The sequence below is a fragment of the Curcuma longa genome, unplaced genomic scaffold (genome assembly GCF_044706935.1).
Source record: "Curcuma longa cultivar G26 ecotype Majalengka, Jawa Barat unplaced genomic scaffold, ITB_CL_G26_1.1 contig_20432, whole genome shotgun sequence".
NCBI lineage: Eukaryota > Viridiplantae > Streptophyta > Magnoliopsida > Zingiberales > Zingiberaceae > Curcuma > Curcuma longa.
The window spans coordinates 1-9,409 of record NW_027431375.1 but is presented as its reverse complement, the minus strand read 5'-3'; positions in this window follow the sequence as shown (position 1 = coordinate 9,409).

The window sequence follows — 9,409 nt, the reverse complement described above, 5'->3', positions numbered from 1 at the left end:
CAATTGCTATTGTTTTAGTCAGACTAACTCTAGCTCAATCAATTTCTAATTGACTCATCCAAAAATAAAAATATTTTATTGCTAGCAAACCATCCTGAGTCAAATGCCTAGATGACTCATCCACCAATTAATTAAATCCAATCTTCAATCAACTAGATCATCAATTATGATCCACTCTAAGATTAAGTCCTTGCCTAAGTTAAGATCTACACAAAATGTAGATTGCAAGTCACTTGTAGAGTCTTATTTTACTTAGATTTTCCTTCCAAAAGGTTAGATATTCAAGACTTTTCTAAGAGCTCTTGGCTCTGGGACTTCCTCATCTTGTCAAGAAGCCATGCCTCTTAGACTTTTATTTTTTGCCAAGAAGGGGCATGCCTCCAAAACTTCATTGTTTGTCTGGTATCGATCAATCTTGACAAGCAAAACTTTCATTTGCCAAGCATCGGGTTAACCATAACCTGTCAGAACTTTCACTTGGTAAGCATTCAGTCAATCTTCATCTAATAGGATTTCCACTTGTCATGCACCCAATCAACGTTGATTTGCTGATACTTTTGCCTTCCAAGCATTTAGTCAACCTTAATTTGAATATTCACTTATTAAGCATCTAGTCAACTTGATCTATCAAGACTTTCACATGCCCACCATTCGGTTCACCTTGACCTAACATGACTTCTTTGATGTCATCACTTGTTAGAATTCATTCACTACTAGCATATATTGAATTTTTATAATGTCAACATCTATTGGACTTCATCTATTGCCAACACTTGTTGAATTTCTTGACTGCTCACACATATTGACCTAACTTAAACGCTTAGCTAAACATAAGCATTTGACCAAACATCAATTGGTCTAATAGGATGAAGCTAGAGTATAATTTTATCAACAATCTCTTGTTTTTTTGATATGTGTTTACCTTTTTAAGTTTAGGCAATCCAAATCAATTCAATTCTATTTCCTATGTCAAAATTGGATAAAAATCAAGGCTCATAACTTAAACATCTCATTTTTCTTCCCCTCTTGACATGCATAAAAAAGAATAACCTAAAGACATCACACTTAGCTATTAAAAACTTTGATAGTAAGTGTAACTCATTTTCTCAAGGTGGCCCCTCCTCTTTGTTTCAATCTTTACCTTATACCAATTGACTATTTTACCAATAATCTCCCTGAATTTTTAAACTGTAAGTATTTTTAAACACTAATTCACAAATAGAATTCACATGTGGATATCAAATTTTCTTTGATGCTAAAGGTTCAACTTAGGTCAAATTCAACCATGAATTTGTCTCCCCCTTAAACTCTCATTTGGAATCTCCATACCAAATTGATCCTACAACCTAGATCAATGAAGGGTATTTAAATATCAAAATTCACCCTTGAATTTTCTTGATACCAAATACTTAAACATAGACACAATTCAGCCTTGAATTTGTACCCACCCCCTCTCTATATATCATGAAAAGATCTATCTTTTCTTGAGCCTTTTTCAGCTTTCTCCCCCCACCTATGTCATGAGAGTTTACCTTAAATCTATACTTGCGTACTTCCAAATGTAAGTGCCAAATGTTGATAAAAGTTACCACTTGTGACACCAAATGATAAAAGCATAGGTAAAATTCAAAATTTGAATTTGTTTGATACCAACTATTTGATAAGAATCAAAATGCTCAAGTTGGAATTATCCTACCTAATATTTTTCATCAAACTTGATACCAAATGGTAAAAATTAATCATAAATGATACCAAATTCAAAACTTTGAATTTTGATATCAAGTCCCCGGGGTCATGATGCTGCGGTAGGACATCCAGATTATCACCCAGACACCCACGGTTCGATCCTCAGCTACGGCGTATTTGCAGGAATTTTCCTCCAAATGAGGATCGCAATAAAGGATGCTGGGCATCTGGGTTGGCCGCTGCGTGCACTTCTCGATTTACTCTGGTGGCCAGTGGGAAACTTCCGTGGGGCCGGATCACCCTCAAGGATTGAGTCAATGCGACTAACTGGGATTTATCATTTTTTTAAAATTTTGATATCAAATATAATTGATCCACTCAAGATGGATTAGCTATCCCCCTTGTTCTATGCTTTTCCCTAAGAAAGTTTTCTCCACCTTAAGAAAGTTTTCTCCCTCATAAAGTGATTTCCCATTAACTAAACAAGTTCTCCTTCTCATATAAATATTACACTAACAATATTCATCCCCCTTTATATTCCATAATTCATGAATAATAAATTCAATCTAAAATTAGTTTTAGATTGAGTTTCATAGATTGAAATGACCATTTAGTTGAGTGCTCATAGGATTAGTTAGTTGTCTCAGGAGATTTAATTTTAAATTCTTCAGTAGTATACATAACAAAAAATTATAAAAATTTATGTTAATATTTATCAAGAAAAATAGTTTTTTTATAAAAATATAACTTATTTTTAAAGATTAGTATAAAGTTGGATCACATCGAAAACCTTATTTTCGATATTTTATATCAATATAGTTTTGAAAACTTCTATGTACATATAGATATAACAAAACATTTTACAAATATTTTTAATAAACCTTTTAAATAAATATTCAATCATAATTATCACTACAAGAAAAACAGTCATAGACATCGGTGGAAAACCGATGTCTATGAGAAAATCGACCGATGTCTATGAAGGCGATGTAAAAGGTCTGACATTTTAGACATCGGTTTTTAACCGATGTAATATCACTCAACGACATCGGTTTGTAACCGATGTAGTATCACTCAAAGACATCGGTTATGCAACGGTATAAAACCGATGTAATATCTGTTTAACATCAATTTTAGCAACGGTTTTCGACCGATGTAATATCACTCAACGACATCGGTTCTGCAACGGTGTAAAGCCGATGTAATATCTGTTTAACATCAATTTTAGCAACGGTTTTCGACCGATGTAATATCACTTAACGACAACGCTTCCAAACCGATGTCATTAAATCTAAAACTGTTGTAATAACACTTTTTTTTATGTTGTTTGTAAATTATGATCGAGCAAGAGTACAAAAATATTATAAATTCACACAACAAATCACAAATAGAAAAGCACCGATATATTTAATCACCTCAATATTTACAAATAATCAAAAGTAACTAACACAAATATTATTCTTGCAACATATTACACATTCCCTCAGCGTTTTCATCCCCAGAAGGATCACCTTCAGCCCCATCGTCCTCTTCCTGGTCTTCGCCGTCTTGTTCATCATCATCCTCTTCGTCCTCATCTGAATCACCATCATCCTTGTTCTCTGGCACAACTTCATTCTTGCTCTTTCGAAGTAGCCTTCAAAGAAACGAAACTAAGATTATTCACTGGTACCATATCAGGATCATAACTGCTTTGAGGTTAAGGTAACAGCATCTACCTGTAAATTGCATCAGGACCTTCAACAAGTGAAGCAGTATTAGAACAGTAAATAATAATGTTAAAGAGCAAGCAAGATAAAGCCACCTGCTATAATCAGTTGAAGGTATTTATATGCCTTGGCATAAAGAAAAATCCAAATGATTGGTTAGAAACTGAATATGCAGGAAACAACTAGTGTACCTAAGAGATGTGCATCTTCTTTTTGAGAAAATTGCAACATTTGGTTCCTCCATGGCACATTCCTACAGGAATAGACATTCTCAATTAGTTTTATCCTGATAAAACTATGCCAAGTATTGTGGAACCATTAATTGACCTTGAATTTTGCTTCCATCAATGTATTTATCCACTTAGCTGCTTCTTCAGAACTTCTAGTACCCAACTGTATCAGAGAATCTCAGATTGAATATTTTTAAATGTACTGGCACAGTTCAAGATGAATTCTGTAATGATATTTTTACCTTGAGCTTTCTGTCATTTGAAGTGTGTTGTGCATATTCTTCCTATGTTACAAAAAAATAGAGAGAGAATTGAGCATAGTCTATGTATCACACATTAGCTAATTAATAAAAATGATTTGCATGAATGAAGTAGCAAAAGGCTGCAGAGTTAGTGCACGCTCAAGATAAGGAGCCCAGAGCCCAGTGCCCAGTGAGCAAATCCCTTCTAATCATCTCCACACCGGCTTGGTAATACTAGTTAGGAAGACCATAAGATCAACTCTTTGGAATTTAATACAATTACATGTTCCACATAACAAATATGATGAAGTGGTAGAGCATATTGTGCAGAAATGGCTTTTCATTAAAATTGTCTCTGCGAACAAAAACAAAAGGCAGCTTGTATGCCAAAGCTTCACTGACAGTTCCATATCCGATTTTACCTACAACAGTAGATTAGCAAAACATGAATACCATGCTTATATATAAATTATAATCACATAGAGAAGCAATTTAACACATGATAACATATGTATTACCTGATTATCTAACTATTTTGGACTGAAAATAAAGTAACAATTGTAAGGGGGGATTAAATTAACATCACAAGAAAGTGCAATCAAACAAAAGGAAGTTAGAAGTTGTTGAAATTCGTTGTGCTGTATGCTGTCCACTCGTGCAGGAAAAAATGGAGGACTGCTAGGCTCTATCCGACCGGCTAGAGCGTTGCAGATGGCTATGGCGTTGTTGCTGCTGATGGGGCTGATGGCTGGATGAGGGAGCTGCTGTGGCGTTGTGGCTGGAGATGGAGAGTGAGCGTTAGATGAGGGGTTGGTTGTGTTGAGGAGTGGAGATGAGTGATTGGAGGAGGTGGCTGTGACATTGGAGGTTGTGTGCGTGAGTGGAGCTTGACGTGAGGTGGAGAGGAAGGGATATGTGGCGTGAGAGGAGTGGGTGGTTGTTGCTTGGTGGAGTTGTGAGGTTGTGTGAGTGGATGGTGTTGATGGGTGGAGGTGTTGTGAGGGAGGCGTGAGTGGATGGGAGGTGTATGATCGGTGATGGAGATGGGAGGGTGAGGGTGGTGACGTGAACGTGGAGATGGGGAGGAAGGGGGACGGCGTGAATGTGTGTGAGGTGGAAGCGTGAGTGGAGTTTTTGTGTGGGGGTGGTGGCGTGAACGGGGAGATGGGCAGGAAGGGGAACGGCGTGAATGGGTGTGAGGTGGAAGAGGGTGGCAGCGTGGTGGAATGTGGAAGATGGGGGCGTTGGGGATGCTGTAGAGTTGAGGGAAGGAGATGGCTAGGGATTGGTAAGGTGGAGATGTGTGGTGGAGATGGAAGTGAGGTAGAGATGTGTGGTGGAGATGGAAGTGAGGTGTTAGGGTTGATCTCCTCCTTTTCTTCCTCTTTTCTCAACCCTCCATTCCTTGGATATACGGTTTAGATTCATTGTGGATATTCTCCTTGCCTTGAGTAGTCAAGTTCCAAATGGAGGGTTGAGATGAAATCTTCATCATGATATTCCACTTAGCCTTTGATGTGTCATTTAAGCCTTGATGACAAAGCTGTCCTACAAATCAAATTGGATAAAACATAAGTTTAAAAATGTAGAAAAATTTAAATATAATCAAAATACATCCAATTACAAATATGTGTCATCCAAGGCATAAATGTACAACTAAAACCTTAAATTTCATTACTAATGATGTCAATTTAACCATCAATTATGTTAATCATCACTGGGTCAGGCGGCAAGGGCTTGCAGACGGGATGAATCTGCAGGAGGAAGGTGAAATGGAGATTAAGGAAGTGACGCGGCGACGGAGGAAGCGACGCGGCGGAGATGTGCAAGGAAGTCTGTGGAGTTGAGGGGGGAAGGCATAGGTGGCGGTGCCGTTGAAGACGCGGCGGTGGAGCAGAGCCCGTCTAGGGTTTACAAGGGCAAGCGCGCAGTGGTTAAGTCGGTCGGGTGTAGGGAATTGGAAGCACGGGTTTAGGGGTTTTAGAAGCGCGTAGTGGAAGAAATATTTAGAGGGAGAGAGGGAAAGAAAAAACGAAAATATACAACGGTTTTAAATTGTTGTTATAGCTTCCAAAATCGTTGTTGAAAGCGCAAATAGACAACGATTTTAAATTGTTGTTATAGCTTCCAAAACCGTTGTTGAAAGCCGCACATAGACAACGGTTTTCAAACCGTTGTCGTAGTCTTCAAAAATCGTTGTTGAAAGCGCACATAGACAACGGTTTTAAAACCGTTGTTGTATCCTCCAAAAACTGTTGTCGTAGTCTCCAATCAACCTCTCAAAGACATCGGTTTTTGTTAAAACCGTTGTAAAAAAGTAAAAGACATCGGTTTTGCCATAAAACCGATGTCTTTTGAGTGTTGTTAAAGACCGATTTTCTTGTAGTGACTACTCTCAATAGGGGTTATCATTGTTGATTATGTGAAGTTAAAGAATGATATAATGGATCCATTAACCAAAGGATTAAACAGAGAATTAGTTGTAAGCTCATCGCGAGAGATGAGCTTGATTGCAATGAAAAATATTGATGCAAAGGAAACTCAACTTATCCTAATTGGCGATCCCAAGAACTAGTTCAATGAGATAACCTAACTATATCGACTAAGTAGGAGAACTACCTAATGAAAGGATGGATGCTAAGCATACAACTCTTAGGGTGCGTTTGGTTCAAGTTCTTATATATAACCTTGATTATGTAATTACCTGGTAATCACATAACCAAGGTTATGGGGCATAAAACATAACCTAATGTTGTTTGGTTTACTTTATTTATTTGGAGGGAATAAAACATAACCAGTTTTATATTTACTATATTACCCTTCATTCAATTATATTTTTAATATAATTCATTAACTTAATAAATATAATTTGATAATTTTATTTTAATAAAATAATTCATTAAAAATAATTATTTTAATAAAAAAACATTAAAATAATAAATATAAATTTGTTAATTTTATTTTTTAAATTTAAAATAAATTTATATATTTTAATAAAATAATTTATTAAAATAATTATTTTAATAAAATAATCCATTAAATTAATAAATATAATTCCTTAATTTTATATTTTTAAATTTAAAATAAATTTATATTTATTTTAATAAAATAATTTATTAAAATAAATATAAATTTATTTTAAATTTAAAAATATAAAATTAAGGAATTATATTTATTAATTTAATGGATTATTTTATTAAAATAATTATTTTAATAAATTATTTTATTAAAATATATAAATTTATTTTAAATTTTAATAAATAAAATTAACAAATTATATTTATTATTTTAATATTTTTTTATTAAAATAATTATTTTTATGAATTATTTTATTAAAATAAAATTATCAAATTATATTTATTAATTTAATGAATTATATTAAAATATAATTGAATGAAGGATAATATAGTAAATATAAAACTGGTTATGTTTTATTCCCTCCAAATAAATAAAGTAAACCAAACAACATTAGGTTATGTTTTATGCCCCATAACCTTGGTTATGTGATTACCAGGTAATTACATAATCAAGGTTATATATAATAACTCTTGAACCAAACGAGCCTAAAAGTTGTATGCTTAGCATCCATCCTTTCATTAGATTGCTCCTACTTAGTCGATATGTATATAGTTAGGTTATCTCATTGAACTAGTTTCTTGGGATCGCCAATTAGGATAAGTTGAGTTTCCTTTGCATCAATATTTTCGTCAGATGAAAGTTCATCTCTTCGCGATGAGCTTACAACTAATTCTCTGTTTAATCCTTTGGTTAAATGGATCCATTATATCATTCTTTAACTTCGCGTGATCAACAATGATAACCCCTATTGAGAGTAGTCACTACAAGAAAATCGGTCTTTAACAACACTCAAAAGACATCGGTTTTATGGCAAAACCGATGGTTTCCTTTTTTACAACGGTTTTAACAAAAATCGATGTCTTTAAGAGGTTGATTGGAGACTACGACAACAAGTTCTTGGAGGACAACAACAGTTTTAAAACTGTTGTCTATGTGCGCTTTCAACAACGGTTTTTGAAGACTACGACAACGGTTTGAAAACCGTTGTCTATGTGCGCTTGCGCTTTCAACAACGGTTTTGGAAGCTATAACAACAATTTAAAATCGTTGTCTATTTGCGCTTTCAACAACGATTTTGGAAGCTATAACAACAATTTAAAACCGTTGTATATTTTCGTTTGTTCTTTCCCTCTCTCCCTCTAAATATTTCTTCCACTACGCGCTTCTAAAACCCCTAAACCCGTGCTTCCAATTCCTTACACCCGACCAACTTAACCACTGCACGCTTGCCCTTGTAAACCCTAGACGGGCTTTGCTCCACCGCCGCGTCTTCAACGGCACCGCCACCTATGCCTTCCCCCCTCAACTCCACAGACTTCCTTGCACATCTCCGCCGCGTCGCTTCCTCCGCGTAGCCTTAATCTCCATTTCACCTTCCTCCTCCAGATTCATCCCGTCTGCAAGACCTTGCCGCCTGATTCAGTGATGATTAACATAATTGATGGTTAAATTGACATCATTAGTAATGAAATTTAAGGTTTTAGTTGTACATTTATGCCTTGGATGACACATATTTGTAATTGGATGTATTTTGATTATATTTAAATTTTTCTACATTTTTAAACTTATGTTTTATCCAATTTGATTTGTAGGACAGCTTTGTCATCAAGGCTTAAATGACACATCAAAGGCTAAGTGGAATATCATGATGAAGATTTCATCTCAACCCTCCATTTGGAACTTGACTACTCAAGGCAAGGAGAATATCCACAATGAATCTAAACCGTATATCCAAGGAATGGAGGGTTGAGAAAAGAGGAAGAAAAGGAGGAGATCAACCCTAACACCTCACTTCCATCTCCACCACACATCTCTACCTCACTTCCATCTCCACCACACATCTCCACCTTACCAATCCCTAGCCATCTCCTTCCCTCAACTCTACAGCATCCCCAACGCCCCCATCTTCCACATTCCACCACGCTGCCACCCTCTTCCACCTCACACCCATTCACGCCGTTCCCCTTCCTGCCCATCTCCCCGTTCACGCCACCACCCCCACACAAAAACTCCACTCACGCTTCCACCTCACACACATTCACGCCGTCCCCCTTCCTCCCCATCTCCACGTTCACGTCACCACCCTCACCCTCCCATCTCCATCACCGATCATACACCTCCCATCCACTCACGCCCTCCCTCACAACACCTCCACCCATCAACACCATCCACTCACACAACCTCACAACTCCACCAAGCAACAACCACCCACTCCTCTCACGCCACATATCCCTTCCTCTCCACCTCACGTCAAGCTCCACTCACGCACACAACCTCCAATGTCACAGCCACCTCCTCCAATCACTCATCTCCACTCCTCAACACAACCAACCCCTCATCTAACGCTCACTCTCCATCTCCAGCCACAACGCCACAGCAGCTCCCTCATCCAGCCATCAGCCCCATCAGCAGCAACAACGCCATAGCCATCTGCAACGCTCTAGCCGGTCGGATAGAGCCTAGC